Raw genomic sequence first — 19,998 nt, forward strand, 5'->3', positions numbered from 1 at the left:
GACTGCAAATCCAAGACAAAGTTTGATTGGAAATAAGCAGACATCAGGGTGTTTCCTTAACCTTGCAACACAGTATGTTGCATTCCTGGTTCACTTCAGGTGCAAGAGAGAGATACACAATGAAGTTCAGAGAGAGATCATAGGAAACAAAAGCAAACAGCAGGCTTGAAAGAGCAAGGTTTGCCTTTTAAAGTCTCTTAATTTCCAAACTAAGTTACACATTAAGCAATCGCTTAGGCTCTCTGGTCATTCCTTCCATTTACAGAAGCGTAAAACATTATAATTACCAGAATTACACAAATTCAGCGATACACGAGCGTGATTTCCATTAAGACACTTTCCCCACACACACACACGTCCTATTCCAGTGTTTCATGTGGCTGCAGCACTTCCCATGGTAAACTACTAGCCGGGGGCTGGCTGGGATGGGGGAGCGAGGATCGGGGACCTGTGGGGGAACGTAGGTCTGGGAAGGACACCCTGCACCCAGGTTACTCATCCACGCCTCGAGAAACAGGTTTTTCAGTGCAGCCTTGCAAACCTTTCACATGAGATGCAACACAACAGCCACAAATTTGTCACAAACTGGAAATTCAGTGCTGCAGACAGAAAATAGAATTTGGATTGTAACAAATTCACTACATCTGGATAGCTGCAGGAGAGTGAATTAATTTACCTTGTAAACAGAATCTTTTCCCCCATTCTTGTGTTACACAGAGGAGAAAAAGCAATTGCTGAAACAACCTGATTGCCACAGTCTAACCGGTAATTTGCTGCAGACCACAGCAGATTAGGTTGTATAAGGGACTGAGCACGCTTCACAGTCAGGGTGCTACAGACACACGCATACCACAGCTCAGCTGGTGGGAACGTCCTGAAGCAAATCCTGAAAATCTCGGTAGCCTCTGACTAGTGGATGTAGTAGCATGAGCCAGGTGAAGACAAGACACCAGAGCCAGCGTCCTCCACATCCCTCGCTCTCCTGTGGGCAGGAGCTGCTCTGCCAACTCCTCCAGGGACAGTTCTCGGACAGCCTGGCTCTTACGCCAGGCAGGTCAGAAAACCACAGTGCCTCTCAGCTGGAATGCTGTTTCCCTCTGAAGCCCCTTCACTCACACACAGACAGGAAGGGAAATATGACTAAAAATTGAACTTTTTTCTGACACCATGCTATACGCCACCTCTTTGTACTTTTTTTGGGTGTACTACATCCTCTGCCACACAGACTTACACATGAGGTTCTCAAGTAGCTAAAAACTCTTCTCATACATAATGCTGCCACTCCGAAGAAGGGCTTCTACCATCTCAACCAGAGAAAGCACAATCATTTATTTGCTATTCATTCACAATGAAAGACAGGCGGAGAGAACATTAAATGCCTGCAACACTTTTAGAGCCCCAAGGCCACCTTTTTTCAAGCTGATCCTTATCCCGATTAGAAAGCCCGTATGTTACATACCACTTAATTCGTAATATACTCCATGCTGACTATTGTCATAAGTCAAAGCAACTTTTCAACTGGAATTAAGCACCAGCATCAGTGCTTAACAGCACTGCATCATGCCACCTGCTTCCAGCCTCACCAGCCTTCTCTGCCGTCCCCTCAGCGTACACCAGCACAGCAGCTCTTCATCCAAACCCCTCCTAAAAACCAATTCTGGCTCACTGTAACTTCTAGCCAGCTGATGGTAGGTCAGCCTCTTCTATTTCCCACCTGTCCGAGAGCTGAACGGATGATTTACTTTCTACTTCCAAAGCGTTTCTGTAACAAGGAGCTTGTGGTGGCCAACTCCGCGCCAGGTAACGCAGCTGCACTGAAGCTGAACCCAGACAACTTCACAGATGTCACAGCACGGTGGAGGCTGGCAGGGACCCCCGGAGATCAGCCAGGCTGACCTGAGGCAGGTTGGTCAGGGCCGTGCCCAGTCAAGGTTTGAGTACCTCCACCGATGGAGACTCCACAGCCTACCTGCAACTGGTTCCAGTGTTTCACCACAGTAAAAGAGCAGATGCCAAGGTGTTCTCCAGAGGTTAGTCCCCCGGCATGTTGTATAAAGCTTCTACACAGAAAGACTTGCACTGCCACTTCACAGATGCAACAGCGTTCATTAAGCACACACCTAATCAGTCTTAATATGACACTTTTGGTAGCCCACTGTACAGTTCTACAAGCCCCACTAAGGTTTAAGAACTATAGCGCAGGATGTCTAAGTACAGACAGCAGCTTTCTCATCCCCACCTGTACCAGCACGAGGCTTGTGACACTCAGACACAGAACCAGAACAGCCTCTTGCACTTCCTTACTAAATGAGCATACAACCAAGAGAGTCCAGACTAAGCTAATATTAAACTGTGCCTCAAATGCAAGAAGAAAGAGGTGGCTATTCCGTAGTATTATGGATGTTGGAATGGTTATACTTTCTTGGAAAAATCCTACCTCTGCTGTAGTTTGCTGGCTGTACTGCAAATTCTTACAAAAAACAAGACTGACCAGCAGAGGAAGAAATGTAGAATTTCTTCTTGCAGGAAAAATAAATTCAAACAGATGCTGAATGATACTACTTTTCCCAAGACAAAAGCTTTTATTTCACTTAACAATAGCTACATGTTCCAAATTCTTTACATTTCTGCCTGAAAGCATTTTACAGCCTTCACAGAAGGCCTCTCTACCACTGAAGTGCAGGAAAATGCAGCGCTCTCGTACGTAGACAGCAGCAGCTCAGACAACACAAGCCCACTGAAAGCTTAGAGGCAAAATTATCCAATGTGTGAAAACTTTTCCGTTTATAATAAACAGTAACCTGTTTTATTAGAGTATATTCAATATCTCAGGTTTCCATAAAACACTGTTGAATCAGGCCTTAGCGTTAGGTAGCCATAAAAACATATTACTGAGCTAGTGAAGAGTGGGGGGGGAATATATATATATTAAAAAAAAAAAAAATCACTGCTCTGTAGTAATTTTTCTTGCACTTCAATTCATAAAATAATTTGCTCCATCTTGTTGCTTGTAGCAAAGTCCTATACCTAAACTTTCAACATGACTTTTAACCTAGCACTTTCCATTTAAAACACTGAGCTTGGTAAAGTAGGAACGGATCCAACACAGTCCTTCTGTCCCCCCCAAACCCCTACCACCAGCCACAGCATCCTCACTGGGACCTAACATTTCACATGCATGACCTGTCTCTCCGACGTACCTGTTCTTTACGAGGGGAACGGCACATCACATCAATGTAGCAGCCCCAGATCAGATGCAGAATTTCGGAAGCTTTCCTGCCAAGGCTGTGTATTTGGGGAAGGAAAGGGGGGGGGAATGAAGGGGAAAGAAGAAAGAGTTTATTAAAAATTAGGATTTATAAAGGTCACTCAGTTGCTCTCTGCTGCTGCCAACAGAGCAGATCAATTTGATTGCTGTTCTCTCAGCACCGGCAGGCAAGGCGGGCATACGGACCATTAGCAATAATTCACCCTCCCAACGCTGCAGTCATTTGCCATGTATCCATCAGTCCAACACAGGCTCCCCAGGGACAGCAGAATCAGTGGAGCAACCTCTGCCTTCAAAGTTATCACAAAACAAGTGGAGACAGCAGGACTGATGCTGCTAGAGACAAAATTAGCCAGCCTACTTCAAAATTGTACTGTCAAATGAGAAAAATTTCAATTTGGGCTCCAGTTCAGATCTTGAGCCACAGAACAGAGGGTGCATAGAGGACAATGCCTCTCTCATATCCATGTGCTGCCTCCTTCACATGGCAGCACTTCTACAGCCTATGGGGACATATGGCTACAGGTATTTCAGGCATTCCTGGGCTGTGCCCAGGACACACAAAGTAGAAAAGCAAGAGTGATTGCCCATACTGAACCTACTGCCTGATTTACAGTCTCCACTCAACCTGCAAATGTCTCTCTGACCTCTTTTCAGTCCTCACTACAGCTATGATTTCATTACAATGCCAGAAACTCAACACCACAAACACCCCTCGAAAACAAGTGAAATTAATGGGTTTCCCTGCAGATGCAGAAAACAGCCAGATGTTACATCACTCACACGCCAGCGAAGAAAAAAATGACTTTTCTTGCCCTTTGTTGGACTGTAGAAGTGTTTCATATCCTTGAGATGCTAGAAGCTACCACCGCTGTGATCCTCTCAGTAAAATGACTGGTGTCAGCTGCTGCAGGGGCTCTCACATCCCAGCATCAGCAAAAGGGAGAAGGGGAAAGAAGAGAGGAACAGACCTCGGGAACTCAATTCTCCCACTCTTCAGCAAGCATAGATTCTCCTCCAATGAGGGCCAGGGAAGAAGCATTCTTCTGAAGACTTCAGAGGTGGGAAAACAAGAAATGTGCTCAAGACACTAACCTCCCTTCACAGAAATGCTACACAATCAGCTCTAACACCAAGTTCCTATTCTCCACTTGCATTCCCATGAGAAGAATAATGGGCTTTGTGCTGTGAAAGGACACAGAGGTCATGGGCAAGAGAATACTTCCTATGGGAAAATCATGACCAGTGCACTAACTTCCTGGAGGCCGGTGTCCGGAACGGGTTAATCCTGACACTGCTCTTTCAGAAACAAGGTTCCTGAACAGCCTGTATGTTCTCAGTTGAGTATTATTCACAGAAGGGTATTTTTTGTATTCAAAAAGTATAAACTCTTCAATAAATTAAATTTCAGGCTGCATTCCCTCCAGTCCAGCTATATGGCCAAAACAGTATTTAAAGTCTGAACTGAGTTTTTGAACCAGATTTCAATACACAAAGTGTGCACCTAGTCCAGGATAACCAGGCACATGCATCCTCAGTGCAAGTCTCGCCTTCCTCTGGTCAGAACGTCGTCAGAAACAAGCCAGTTCTGACAGGAGCTGAACCTTTGAGTTCTCAATAGTACAACATTGCATTGCAAGGATCAAAAATCTCCAACATACCCTTCCCTTCTCATTTATCCTCCTCTAAAGACACCTCAAAGCTCTTTGTACCTGTCTAACGTTTGGCCTATGTGCTCTAAGCTTGCTTGGCAACTTGTTTCCCTCAGTCAGCTAAAAGAAAAAAAAAAAACCCAAACCACCAAAACCAAATTGTTATGGAACTTGCTTGCCAGGAACTTGAGAGGTTTAAAAGATCAAGGAGTTACACACGTCTTGATACAAAACTCTGTGCAAATTAACAGTCGCCACTCACTTCATTCTCACCTTTTTGCCCGCTTTCCTCCCCCTACAATATTCATTTAAGTTTTGAGAGTTTAAAAATCCAGAAGTTATCTGAAATAGATCCCATTTTACAAGTGGTATTTCACTCATTTTACAAATTTTTAATCATATCTTGAAATGCTTGAGTAGCAACAACGACACAGAAACACTGCCACAAAGATTCATAAAGCAAGCACCTAAATAATCTTAACATCCCAGATAATATGTTATCTGCTACTAAAGAAGGGACTGACATTCAAAGTAAGTTTCCAAACCTATTTTCAGGATATCTTTTGGACTTTTATGCCACAAGAGCAGAACCTCAGCTAAACTTCTGCTGAAGAATAGCAATTAATCGAATGTAGTTTCTATCAAAAGTCCTTTATTGCTTCCTAAAATACTTTCAACAGCATTAGACAACAACTTCATGGTGTGGATGAAATGACAGGATGTTCCACGTGAAGAACCATAAAACACAGAAGTTTGGGATATATAACAAAAATATAAAGTATCCAAATTTAGAAAAACCCCGCAATTTAGTTCTTTTTTACTATAGAAAATAGACATTTACTTAGATAAACAGAAGTCCACAGTTATAACACTATAATTAAAAACTACCAGGAGTTTTGCAAAGGATATGAACTCTCAAGTGCCATGCAATACACCAACATTTAAGCAATGGTAGTTAGAATGTCTTTCGAAAAAGAGTTTTTCAAATGCCTCGTAAACCTCCTCCACCAGCTATTAGCAAAGACCGTACTGAACTGTAAAGCAGTAATTCCTTCATTTTATCAAGGAATTTACTGAGTTCAGAACTTGCCATGCAACACATTTTTCACTGAGCTTCTCTATCAAGACGACCAACACCAATTTGTTATTATTCAGTCCACCAAAGGTTCTTCCAACATTATTTCTGCCATACGGTTAGTCCTGTAGCTAGCACCTTGTCAGCCAAGCTCAGCTCAGGTGGCGTGGCTCTAGTACCCTTCTGCCTGTCAATGTCACCACAGCAGGGCGTACAGAACCAGGCTGCAGTGTCATTCCTTAAAAGGTTCAACAGAAATAAAAAAGAACAAAGATTTGAGCTATCGTCTGGTTAGACAGCATTAGGCCTGATTTCATTCATGTGTGGCACCACCTCAACAGGATCAGACCAAAGCAGTACTTGAATTAACTCTGTATTTAAAACTCCCAACAAGCAAAGCACAGAGAAGCAGGTTTGTACAGTGGCTCTGCCTTTACAAGAAAATCTCACTTGACAACTGAAGTTGTATCTTTCCAGGAATAACAGAGTCCCAAATAAAACCCCACTGCTTTGCGTAACAGCAAAGGGGGGGGGGGGGGGGGGGGGGAAAGGACAGACACAGGGGGGCAGACTACGTAAAAAAGGGTGTGTTTAAAAAAACCTTAAGGGGAATTAGAAGAGCAAAATGTGTGGAGGTGACAGAGGCTACTTAAGAGATATTACATGGGATGCTCAGAGGAAATGCCTATCACGTATCAAAAAACTCAGTGAAGAGTTGAAGATGTGTCCAAATGAGGAAAATAAGGAGAGGTTCTTGCACACTATGTATGAGAGCATTATACAGCAGGTCAAAAAGGAGTCTGAGGAACTGCTGGGAAGAAGCATAGAACTAAGAATAAATGGTAATTCAGATACCATGAGCAGCAAGTCCGCCAGAGAGTCTGTAGGAGCAATGGATGATCAGGAACACAGACAGAACAAAAAAATCATAGAAGAAAAGCTAAATAAAAATGTGAATTTATTCCACAGAGGAGAAGTTACAAGGGGGAGGAAGCTTTCCTGCTGAAATCCTCCGAGGAGGAACATCAGGCTCTATCGCAGATTGGTGTGCCAACGAAGGGCTTACAGAACGAGATGTTACACCAGCCAGGGTCCCGGACCAGAGGGTATCATTGCAAGAGAGCCAAAGGAGCTCCAACACCAAACAGCTAAAGTCACATGTAAGCTTTCATCCCAGTATGGCTGCTGAAAGGTGGGTAGTTTTCTTCCAGCTTTTACTAGGGAATATCTGGGAAACTACAGATCACTAAGGCAGATATTCTAAAGGAATCGGTAGAAAATAGCAAACAGAATTGTTTGATGGAAGGAGAGTTACCACACAGTGAGGAAGAGTTAGCTTCAGACTGATGTCTCCAGAGGAATAAACAAGCACATAGAGCAGAGAGCAATTTAGAAAGTCTACTGAGACTGCTAAAAATGTGTTTGAGAAAACTTCTTGCCGGGGACTTCTGAAAAACTAAGCTGTCGTGCCATGAAGGGGGAGGGCCTTCACAGGGATAGAAGTTGATTATAAGAAAGGTTAAAAAAGGATCATAACAAACGTCTGATTGTTTTAACAGAGGGAGGTAATCAGACAGTCCCACAGGGAACTGTGCTGTTTGACACATTCACAATTTCCCTGGAAAAAGGGTGCAATGTTGACATAAATAACACCTTCAGTTGTCTGTTATTATGGTGGCAAAGATCAGGCCAACTGAAGAGTTGGCAGAAATAACTCCACACCAAGTGACTGGGAAACAAAATGAGAGATTAAGTCCAATGCCAATGAATGGTACATGATGTGTACGGGGAAAATAACGTTGCATACACAGGAATGCATTCTCGACTGGCTCTTGCTGCTCACAAACAAGATCCTGGGGTCCTAATCGTTAATTCTCTGAAAATGTGAACTCGATGCAGTCAAAAAAAGCAAACTGTATATTAGGAATTGTTAAGAATGTAATGGAGAACAAATAGAAATCATTATATTAATATGTAAATCTGTGCTATGCACACACTAAGTGCTGTACACAGTTCTGGTCATTCTCCCTTATCTCAAAAAGGACATGCAGTAGAACTAGAGAAGGTACAGAGAAGTTCAACAAGGATGATCAAAGATCCAAGCAGCTTCCATAAAACAAAAAATTATGGGAAGACTTCTCAATCTGGAAAAGATTTTATCAGCAAATGGGTACAAAAATGAGAGATGATCTGAGGAAACTGAACAGGGGAGGGCTGCCTATTTCAGTACAGGAATAGTTCAGCATCTAACGAAACTACGAAGCGGCAGCTCAAAATAAACACACAGTTAAGCTGTGGAAATCTTCACCCCAGGACATTCATTGTCTATGTCACGTGGGTTAAAAAAGCAAGCAGACAAATCTTTGGAAGAGCGAGCCGTGAAGCGCTATTCAGCGCAAAGCCAAGGCATTCCTCTGGCTCAAGAAGCCCCTCAGCCACAAGCCACTTCTCCCGAACACCGCACTGGCTGCCAGCATCCAACCTATTTGCCTTGTTCGTACACTTTTCCCCTGTACTAAACACTGTCCACACTCCGAAACCAGATACTAACCTAAACAGGCTGTCAGGCTGACCCAGCAGCTGCCCTTATGCAATGCACCTCACATGATCACTTTTGGAATAATCCGCTTCTTTTTGTTTATCTATATAGCTGCTTTACGACAAATGGCTAGGGAATCACTTTCTCCTAAAAATACCAAAAGACTGATGCAACACCCACACACAATTATGTATCAGTGCTTTTACCATTAAATCCACCTCTCACTACAACAAGAGTGTGCTGGCCTGCTGCAGTATGTTCCAACTCGGTGGCCAGGCACAAACACTGAGGAATTTGATCAACTTGTCACTCTGGCTACTCAGGAAGTTCCTGACTCCAGAAATTAACTCCAGGATGCAAACAGTAACCATCAAAGAGCATCTCTGAGATTTTCTAGGATACACCTTGTCTATATGAGTGCGCTGATCAGGCATCTTAAATCCGTATTTTAAAATTTCAGAAGTATGGAGAAAATCCGTTTCCATAAAAATAACATGGACTCCCAGTGCTAATTAAGTGTTCTTTACCTTCTTGTAGGTCTTAATCAAGCTCCATCACTGTACAACGTGCCTACATCTGTGCTTCCTCCTGAACACAACGTCACCCGCTTGGCTCTTTCTGTAACAACCACTGCAGCCTGCACATCGTCGCAGCTCTGTGTGCTGCTCTCAGAAGTCCTGCACAAACAGCTCACCCAGCACAGACCTGCAACACACTCGTCTTCCTACCACAGCTACTGTTTCTACTAATGTCATTTTCTAAACCTCTCTGCAAGATCAAATTTAACATCCTAGCCCACGCCTCTTGTTTGTGGTATGAAATACAGAGAATACTTTTGAATGTCATTCATGAAGTGGTAACTTTGTCAGATCCATCCTCAGTGTCATTTCTAAAAAGTTTGCAAGTACTACATATACTACGGACTAGCAATAAAGAGTCAAAACCTCCCAAAAGCAGCCCTCACACCCCACTAAAGCATGCAAATTGCAAAAAAAAAAAAATCAAGGTAAAGACTTCAGCATAATCGTGACAGCTTTCTGTGAAACACACGAGGCCAGACAGACGCTTCTGCACCAAAGGACATAATCTTTTTCTTCCCATGCCTCGTGCCTCATTCTGTCTGCAGTGCAAGACAGGAACTGCAAGGCAGGCTGCCCTTCGCCTACTCCGTTCATCCTGCCCCAGCACTCACCCAGTCACTGTCCGAGACCCACAGCCCAGGCAGCCCAGAACAAACCTCGTTAGTAATTACAGCTCACACGTGAGAGAAGACAGGGCTAGAAGGGACTTTGAGGGCTCCAATTCATGCACCTCACTCACAGTCACACCCAGATGATTCCCAATAGATGTTTATCCAACTCGCTCTTAAGCATTTAGTTGGAGACCCTACAGCCACCCCAAGCAACATATTCTAGTACTAAGCTTTAGGTATTTTTTTTTTAACATTTTACCTGTGTCCCTCCCCCCTATTTAAACCCGTACTTCTGTGCTGCTCTCAGTGGGCACGGAGAACAGGACAGCCTCAGCAGCAACGCTCGTAAGATTAAATTCCTCAAGTCTCCCCTCAGTCTTCTCAAGGCACACAGCTTTCCCTGATGGCACTTTCCAGAGACAGACTGCTCTGCTTCATAGTCTCTCCGCTTCGTTCATGTCACTTTTCCAGTGTCACACCAAAACCAGTACACAGGGTGTCCCAATGATGCTTTACCAGCACTGGGTGGAAAAGAAGGATTATGTCATAACCTGCAGTTTATTTTCTGGTTTATATACCCAAACAAAGCTTTTGCCTCCCCTCCTCCTTTCCCCACAGGAGATCACTGGTCACCAGTGCGGGTGAAAAGTTTCCTTTAATTCTGGATTATACCTAACCAATTATTCCAATGCCTGCAGCCAATTCTTTTGCTTGAACACAAAACCTTACGGTGTCCTTATTGACTTGTAGCCTATTTTTCAGGCAACATTTAAGTCATCGCATCCATTTCTCAATCTTTAATGCTGTCATATAGCACACTTGCGGTCCTTCCCACCTTCGTGTCATTTACAACTTTAACATGTCTGTGCATACCGCTCAAATCACGAATGGAAACCCACAGCCCCCCCAGTAACCCTCTCAACACAGCCTTCCATTTTAACAAGGTCTTCACCAGTATTCTCAGCACATTTATTTAACCAGGTTTGTATCTGTCATATAGCGGCACCTTCTTAGCTTTTAGGTTTTTTTTTTAAACCTTACCTACTTGAGATTCTTATTAGGACAAAAATCAAAACCTTACTGAATGCAAGATACACAGAAGCTTTTGCTTCTGCAGCCAGAAACAGACCGGACATCTTATCCTAGAAAGAAGTAAACTTGCTTGGCCAAGGAAGTACTGTGGCAAACCAGCGCTGACTGTTACATGCTCCTCCTAATCTTTCAGGTGCTTACAAATCATTTGACTACTTGCTGCAGGATTTTAAGATTACTACTACTCTCCATTCTCTTCTTCCCACCCCTTCACCTACACAAACTGCTTGCTCTTCTCTGGTCTTTCAAAACATCATCTATTTTCCATTTCCCAAAAGACGCCTACTAAAGCTTTTAAGGGTTGTTTTTTTTTTTTTCCAGCCTGTACTTTAGGTACACAGATGAAAATATCTCACTTAGATGACTGCCTACAAACCTGCTCTTTCTTTTTTCTAGTCCACCACTAGCAGTAGCTGCTCGCCAGCTGACTTTGGTCTTCAGTAAGAGTCAAAAGACACTGAACACTTCAGTTTCAGTGACACTGGACAGCAAGTTTTCCTCTCTGTTCTTTCCTCCATCATATTCTTACCTTTAGGACATTCACAGAATAATTTTTAGTATCCCTTGATGGCCTTTTTTAGTCAGGTTTGATTTCTGTCTTAATCCTTCTTATGTGGTCTTGCTACTCTTCAAATGAAGAGCAGAAACACCTCTGGGCTTGAATAACCTACCTACCGCAGGAGCGATGAAAGCAACGTTTGCAATTAGCACTTTAAGAATGTGATTTCTACCTACTACTGCTTTTTCAAGACAAAGTTCATGTAACTGAGAAGTACCCATAGCAGTCATTTATTACCACAACACACCCACTGGAGATTCACTCTTTTTTCTCAACAGTTCTCCAGCTGCAATTACTCATTTACCTCATCAAGTAAGCACCTGAAGTGAGCATGACTTTTCCTGTTTCTTTATCTACAGCTGGGGCTCCTTTCCCTGCAAAGGATACACTTCCTGGTTCCAACCTCTCCTTCAGGACAGAAATCAGAATTAGTGGTTAATGACCTCTATTTAAAAATATATATATATTTAACTTAGGCCCATTGATTCTGTCTGGTTTGCAGTTCTGTTTCTCAAATTGATGGCCTTGTCTGTATATCTGAATAGCACCTTCTGCTGCAACTATTGTTTAAGAGATTGTGCCATGATAAACACTTAACATCCATACTTCATTCAACAGTTTTACAGGGTCAGGAAAGTTAAATTGGACAATAACATGTCTAAAAAGTGCCCAAAACAGGCAAATACACTCCTCATAAGGAAATGTAGTCCATTTAGCAGCCCACTACACCATTGCTTATGTTTAGGTCGCTACTTCAGTCCTGGGTGCTATAGATACAGTGGGTTTCTGCAACCCTTCCCAGGGAAACCACATCTACGTAAATACTTCTAGTAGACTTCTGCATTTTCCACGTACTGCTCCACTTCCCCATACAAAGGTGCAGTCCTTCCACCACACAGAAAACGGTTCTGGCTCTGACCTTAACAGGGGAAGGGCAGAAAAAGTTTTTTTTAGGTATCTTCCTTCTCTGCAATCTGCATTGCCAGCACAGAGGTTTCAAGCACCTTTTGCACCATTTTCTTCGCTGTTCCCGCAATCCTCTGAATTCAGTTCAGCAGCTAGCTTTGCTGATCTCTGTGGATGCAGCAGTAGTACTATTTTTCTGGTTTACCAAGACCACAGCTTCTGTTGGGTCAGTTGCATCTTGGAAGAAAATTCCCCCCCAAACCCTCAGAAATAGCTTTTGAGTAAGCCACTCCATCACGTTAAAAACACACCCCTATAAAAAAGACCAGCTATCACTGGCAGAATTTTCCTGACTAACTGTAATTAGAGTCAGATCAAACTAAGTTTATGCAGTAAGCGCTATCGTTTTCCTGAAAAATATGTTGTGGAAACATATAAAATAGTCTTCCCATTTCCGAAGGAGGACTTGGTGTCTATAGTAGCGGTTGGGTATGTTCTGACAGTTATCAAGCGAAGGGTTTCTAAAACTGGGTTTGGCAGAAAAACAGAAGTCTACCTTTGGCTCCCTGGGGAAACACACTGCCTTTTCCACACAGACCCTTTCTACAACTCCCAAATGTTAGAGCTTCAGTGGTATTTTCCCTCTGAACTCTTGAATGCTGGAATTTTTGGCTGTATCTGTCATCTAATTAACAGGTATCCTCTCCCAGGCAGGATGCTAACACTGACAGAAATAAGGGAGACAACGAACACAGACAACGAACACAACTCTGACCACTTAGGCCATGAAATACAAAGCAAAAATTAAGAAGGAAACTTCAGCATGTATTTCCCTACATTGTTCCCTCAAAAAAAAAACAAAAACCAAACAACCAAACACACACAAAACCCCACCCAACTTTTAATCAGAACAGTTTTCATTATAAAAAAAAAAGTAAGTCTGCATTTTAATATCTTTCAGGCTTGAAAAGCACCTGAGAAGGCACAAGGGAATGCAAGCATCTGTAAGGTGAGTCACTTGCATGGGATTGATTTTCAACAGGTTCTAGGTTACAGAAGTAACATTTGGCAAGCCTGAATAAGCAAACTACCAGGACTCCCAACATCTGATAAGGGAGCTTTTTGTCACACCTCTAGCATCACGCAGAACTAAATATTTGTCTTTCTAATAATCACCAGTTAAAAACCCAGGATCAGCAAATCACTAAGCTCTTTCTTCCCAACAGCGGAACAATCTCAAAGATACTCTGTTAGACAAGAAGTCCAAAAGTCTGACTCGGACATTGTCTTCTGAAAACAAACCAACTATTATTCCCATGGCATCTTTACCACAATGCTCCATACAAGATTAATTCAGTTTTTAACCAAAGAAATGCAATCCTCCTCCCCTCCTCATTCACCACCACTCTCTCGCTACAGCTGAAACTCACTCGTTTACTGGCAGGAGCCTCAGAATTTTATTTTCTTCCCAAGGGAACCCAGTTACACAGAAAGGACACAGGCCATTCCGAAACGCCAGGACTGTGTCTTCAGCTGAGGACACAAATTAAAAGATCCTCTTGAAGACAACCACCTTTAAGTCCCTGGTCCTCCACCTTCTGTTTGATATTTTGGTTGTGCGAAGTAATAGCTTACAGACGTTGAAACAGAGAGCTGCATGACCACAGAACTGCCTCGTGTTCCTTAAGACCTTTCTTTCTCACCCTTTAACGCACCGTGTAAGTTTCGAAGGAATTATAACACAAGGTATTACAGCTAAGGAATGCATGGAAAGCTCAGTCTACATCCACCCGGTCTCATTCTATACTCAAGACCGAGTTCCTCAGGCCAAGCACCATTGGGTCCTCCTTGCTCGTACAGCACCCAGCACAGAGGAGCATGCTCCCCATCGCTGGGGCTCTGCGCTGCCACAGCACACTGTAAAGTGTCTGCTGTAAAATGGGAGAAAGCTGCCCGCAGCTCCCCGGAAAGACAGTCAAGGGAGGTCTGTCAGTTCCACGAGTGCGGCGCAGAAAGTCAGCCGCAGCGAGAATAGGGAAGAGGATTCCCAGGTCACAAGATCTGCTGAAATTGCTGTACTGCTGCTACTCGCCTTCCATTCATTACCTACTACGTTCCGCTACAGACAGGTAAAACTATTTTTGTTCGTGAAGCTGTACCTATTCCATTTTTTAAAACTCTTTGCTCATCAGAGGCGGGGGGGGGAGGGGGAAGACTTTTCTATGCATAATTATATGAACTCTGATGGCAGGCAGGCCTAGCAACCCACTGGATAAAAACAACATTGAATAATTCAACAGCTGTCTTCAGAGAGAGCTTGACAAATTCATTCATTTGAGATTTTGACACTTTAAAAACTATTTTAATGCTCCTGATACAAAACCTGAATCTTCTTTGCTGTTTTGTGATGTTATATGCGAATCACGTTTGGAAAAATAAACAGCATTGTACCACTTTAAGCTTTGTAACTGAAAATACTGAGCAGAATTGTTTTGGTGGAAGGACTCGGGGGCTAACAGCACAGCTCTCTACGTGTCATACATTCAGTGAAAATCCCAGGGTGTTTTCCTGTCTTCTGAATTCAAGTCAGTTAATCTCCTTTCTGCATTACACAACAGCTCGTGTAATCCTAAATTCATCACACTAGTACACTGTCATAACAGTTACAGGTTTCACAGAAGAGTGAGATCATGCCTTATCTTTGCCCCTCTCATGAAAGAAAACTTGTCTTTCAACAATCCTGAAAAATAAGCAGACATTTCATTCAGGAAATTGTGGCATTAAAGCAGCAGTCCTTTCCTCAGGATTCTCCCAGATACAAAACCACAACTACACCACTTCAGGGTTCAGTTTCCCTTTACGTACGCACTCCTTCTTCTTCTTTTCTATAAAGCATATTCTTCTGATTCCGCAGCAGAGAGGATTAACTCTTTCCTCCATCTCACCCTCTTTACTGCTTTACTCCCATCCCACCATCTTCGACCGGCCAGCCCCACCAAAACTTCCTACATCCCTCTTTCCGACACATTTCCTCATGCTTTCCCTCCCTTCCTCTCCACTCCTCGCTTTCCTCCAGCACAGCAATACCTCAGGCTGACGACTCCCGGTTTCCCAAGCAGTAAACCCTCTCTGTTTTCATCCCAATTCCTTCTGAATCCTCCTGCAGGCAGAGCAGTCGCTACTCCAGGCCTTCGGTGGATCCTCTGCACAAGCACCCAACCCCAATCTTCCCACCACCACCACTTGCTTCTTCATCCTCAGGTGCCGAGCGGGTAAGGTAGTCCCTTCTGCATATCTCAGGAAAGCACAGCGCCTTGCTCTTTGCAAACAAGAAAATTCATCTTTGTTCTTTTTCCTCGCTCTCGCTAATTATTAGAAAACACGGTCATACAATAAATTGCAAGCCGTGCATCCCCCCCGAGAAGATACTCACCACCCTCCGCAGCCAAACCCCCAAATCCAACAGGCACCTCAAGCACCACAGGTTGCGGCGGAAAGGACTCGCACCCACCAACCTCTTTTCTGCAACCCAACCCCCCCCCCCCCAAAAAAAACCCACCCATGAGGGGCGGGGAGCCCCCACACCCCCTCACACACGCCGGTTGAGAGACCTCCCCTCAGGCTTCCCGCCGGGGAGAGGCCTAAAGGCCGCGGTTCCCTCAGGAGCAACAAGGGGAGGGGAGGTTGCTGCGAGCGACCGTTAAACGACCGTTAAAAAAGGGGGGGAAGCGGCGCGCGCCCTCCCCTCACACACACGCACGCGCGCGGACGCGCGCGTGCGTGTGTGTGAGGGGAAGGCGCGCGCCCAGGCCCGGCGGGAACCGCGCTGAGGCGGCGGGGGTGGGGTAGGGGAATAATTTCGGTGTCCGCCGGGGACCGATCGCGTTCACCGGTGCCTCTCACCTCACCGTCGGGGAAGCGGTTCCTCCTCACCTCCGACCTTTGACCTCTTTGGCGGCCGTGAGTCCGTTTTGTTGTTGTGGTTTGGTTTTTTTAATTGATCTTGGTTAATCTTGGTTTGATTTGAAGCTCTTTCCTCACCCTAAACCTATTCTCTCAGTCCCGTCCTTCCCGGTCCGGTTTACCCACCCCTCCCGCCCTCCCCCCGTTGCCGCCGCCGCCGCCGCCGGGCCCCACGCGCGCGCGCAGCGCCGACCGCCGGCCACACCTCCCGCCGCCACCGGCGTGGTCACGCCCCTCCCCGACCACCCTAACCACGCCCCCTCACGCAGAACCACGCCTCCATTGGCATCGCCACGCCCTTTCCGCTATAACCACGCCCCTTGAGTGCCAGCCCGCGCCCCTACCTAGCGCTTTGGGAACGCCCCCTCCGACCGCCAGGCCACGCCCCCCAGGGGGCGGGCGCGCCACGGGTCGCGTGGGAAGGCGGAAGTGGCTCGGTGGCGGCGGGAGCACGTGGAGCGGCGATGGGGGCGGAGGGGGGGGGGGGGATGTCAGACCGGGAGCCGGGGGCACGGTGGGGACGGCAGGGCTGGGGGAGAGGGGTCCTGGGGCACAGAGGAGATCGCGGGAGAGGCACCGGCCGCCCTGGGGTTCAGGGGGGAGAGCGGATGCGGAGCGTGCAGCGGGGAATGGCGGGGCTGAGGGGATCAGGCGCTGGGAGCCCTGCGGCACAGGGTGGATGCGGGGCCTGAGAGGGGAGGATGGGGCACCGGGAGCCCTGGGGCTCAGCACGGGGGATAGAGGCGAAGCGGATACCCAGAGCTGCGGGGAACGGGGGTGGGGCAGGCACCGGGAGCCCTGGGCACAGAGGGGACAGCGGCACATGGCTTGGGCTGGGCCGGGAGGGCTGCTCCCCTGGAAGGAGCAGCGGGGTGAGGGGTAGGGAAGTGCCCAGGGGAAGGGGCGTGTGGCACCCAGAGGCCACGGGAGCTTCTTTTTCTCCCCAGGAATGCCCATGCTGTTCCTGCCGGCACGGGGTGGGATGCCACGCAGCCTGGACACATGGCGCCTGCAGGGTCAGGGCTTACCCTGTCTTTTCCCCCTGGTGCCAGGGGAAGCCGTGGGCAGGCCGAGGTCTGCAGCGAAGGACGCAGCAGCTCCGGTGCCGGCAGGGGCAGAGGGGGACGGTGGAAGGCAGCCGTGCTGCCGGCCCGGCCGTCACCCCCGGGACAGCTCCTGCCTGCCAGGAATCACACCCGAAATCCCAGGGGAGCCCTGCGAGGAAAGAGCTGGTGTCAGAAAGGGTCTGGTGGGAAACCAGAGCGAGAAGGAGGGAAGGAGCAAAGGAAAGGAGCAGAAATAGGACAGGGGAAAGGCAGCCCCTGCTCGTTCATCTCCTGGGGCTGAGCATCTCCACGTCCAGCCCCCCAGCACGCTCAGGACCCCACGCAATGCACAAAAAGTCTCCTTTAAGCCTCGTTTCTGGTGCATCTGGCCAGGAGGCGGGTGCGCTGGAGGTGCTACGGGCTGTCTTACCCAAAATACCGGCCTTTTGCAGGGCCTTTCTTGCAGCCGTCGGGCTCTGACGCTTTGTGACAGTCCCCGCTGCTGGCAGCCCTGTCCGATACCATCGCAGCCAACCCTCTCCCAGGGGACCTGCACCCCGGTCCCACCAGTCCCAGCCTTGGTGGCCTTTCCCCCATTGCTGCCGGGCCAAGGTCCCGGGCTGCTCCCACCGAGGCCGAGGGAACGAAGACCAGAGAGAGCGTGAGCCTTGGGCCAAGTCCCACCTGCTTTATCGGTCGAGATGCGGCGTTGCACAAGCTCTGGCTCGCAAACAAAGAGCCGCGCGTAGCGGCGGCCTTGAGCACGCAGATGTTGGCCGACCCTGCGCAAGGCTGCCCTGTTTTGCCATCAGTCACATCCCTCCTAATCTCCGCTTTCTGCACTGCCTTCCCGCACCGTCAGCTCCAGAGCAAGGTCTCGGTTCAGTCGTGGCCGTGCCAGGTGCCCTTGGCCCTGCAGAGCTGCCAGATCGGCCTCCGGAGTTCACGTCCTGATGGCAGATGCCAACTCTGGATGTCAGGCAGGGATGGTGGAAATGCTGGGCTCAGTCCTCGCCGTGAACCAGGCACCACCGCGGGTTTCACATCCCTTTCTCCAGGAGGCATCTCCCAGATGCTGCCTGTCCAAGCCCTCGCCGCCTCCCCGCTGCAATCGCCACTGGTTATCGGTGCGACAAAAGCCTGGCACACCAAAATAGTGGGGTGAAGCCGCTGTTGTTGGGAAACAGCGTGCAGGCAGCACCATCACGCAGCGCAGGTAAGAGCAGCTGGTTCAGAAGGGCCTTGGATCTCACGGAAACATCCCCCTGCATGGGGACACCGGGGGTCAGGGTGCTGCTTCCTGCGTGGTGCCCAGCCCGCACACCCTGGGGACGCGCTGACTCCGAGCCCAGGGCAGCCTCTGGTTTCTTGCTTGGATGCAGGCATCGGTCGAGCGCAGAAAGAACTGGGCAAAAGCCACCAGCAACGTCACACGGTTACCCTGCCAGTTTCAGAGGAGGGAGGCAGAGCCTTGGAGCAGGGACATTTGGGGATCTCTCCAAGGGGAAGCTAATCGTACAGGTATTATTTCAATTATACACCATCGTACAGGTATTATTTCAATTATACACCATTATATCCCCATTACAGGTACATTTTAAGCAGCCATAGTGCCTGCAGCGACTGGTGCCAGCAGTTTCCTTCCCCAAGACCTACTGGTTGTCCTCGTCCTCCCTTTGCAGATGGTGACAGCACATCATCCACCGTGCTGGGCCGGGAGCAGCGGTGCTGGGCGCTGTCACTTGCACGGCTGGTGGCCAAGAAACCTGTTTTACCCCAGCAAGGCACAGCAGGCACCAGCCTGAGGGTTCGTGTGACATGGGAGGAGACCGAGCCACCAGCCTGCCTCTGCCAGGGCAGGGTACGGTGCTTTGCACCCAGCAGCAGCGGTACCATGGCCGGGCCAAGCACCATCAGCTACCAGGAACCTTCCCAAGGAGCCCCGGGCTCTGTGCACAGCTCGGGGGCACTCAGGACGCCAAGCCGTGGCGGTGTCCCCACCTCTGCCTCCACGCAGAGGTTGGACGGGGGTTTGGGCACAGTAAGCTCTGGACCCGGCTGCTTCCTAGCCGCCTTCTGGGCTGGGCTGGGCACCCCAAGCACGGGCGGCACGCCGCACGCAGGATTTGGCTGCCTGCCTGGGCTGTGCACACAGGCAGCTCGGGGCTCATCCATCACAGACAATTGGGACCTGCGATGCTCTGGGGCTTGGGTCAGGCCCAGCAGGCACCACCTGAGCCTGGAAGATGGGAGGTTGCTGAGCATGGCTGGGCTGGAGACACAACTCAGCGCTGTCCTTGGCAGCACAGAGAGACCCACGGGTTATGTTCCGATATAGCAGGGTCGAGTGATCCCATAGCACACGCGGGACCTCGTTCCCCCTCCTGAGGTCCTCGGCACTCGCAACAATCCCCAGAGCCTGCCCAGTCTCCCTGGGCTGCTATCGATAAGCAGCCATAGCCTCCAAGCGTGCCAGGGCTCCCCAAACTCAAGCCAAAAGGGACCATTCCCAAACCCGCGGCAGGATGGGTCACTGAGCCATGCAGCATTTCTGCATGGAAAAAGCAGGAACACCTCCCACTGCCAGAGTTGTTACCTCGGCTCTGGAGCTGCAAAGGACCTGGCAGGTCGCTCTTGTCTCTCACAAGCGCGCGGGATGTTATTGATCTCCCACTACAGCCGGAGCATCTACCAGGAGACCTCCAG

The 19,998-nt window shown here is 47.8% G+C and overlaps 1 protein-coding gene across 3 annotated transcripts in view; it reads right to left on the bottom strand.

Annotated features, from left to right (window-relative positions):
- Nucleotides 1-16,364, bottom strand: part of SCAP (SREBF chaperone) — a 66,652-nt gene extending 50,288 nt beyond the window's left edge. Inside the window, exons 1-2 of one of the 3 annotated variants that reach the window (XM_072854915.1) lie at nt 16,187-16,364; nt 3,201-3,285 (exon numbers count right to left, since the gene is read on the bottom strand). The gene's annotated coding sequence lies outside the window, so the exon portion shown is untranslated. The remainder of the gene's footprint in view (nt 1-3,200; nt 3,286-16,186) is intronic. The other 2 variants (XM_072854917.1, XM_072854916.1) reach the window with 2 other exon arrangements.
- Nucleotides 16,365-19,998: the final 3,634 nt, after the last annotated feature.

Source organism: Ciconia boyciana, chromosome 2 (assembly GCF_034638445.1).
Source record: "Ciconia boyciana chromosome 2, ASM3463844v1, whole genome shotgun sequence".
NCBI lineage: Eukaryota > Metazoa > Chordata > Aves > Ciconiiformes > Ciconiidae > Ciconia > Ciconia boyciana.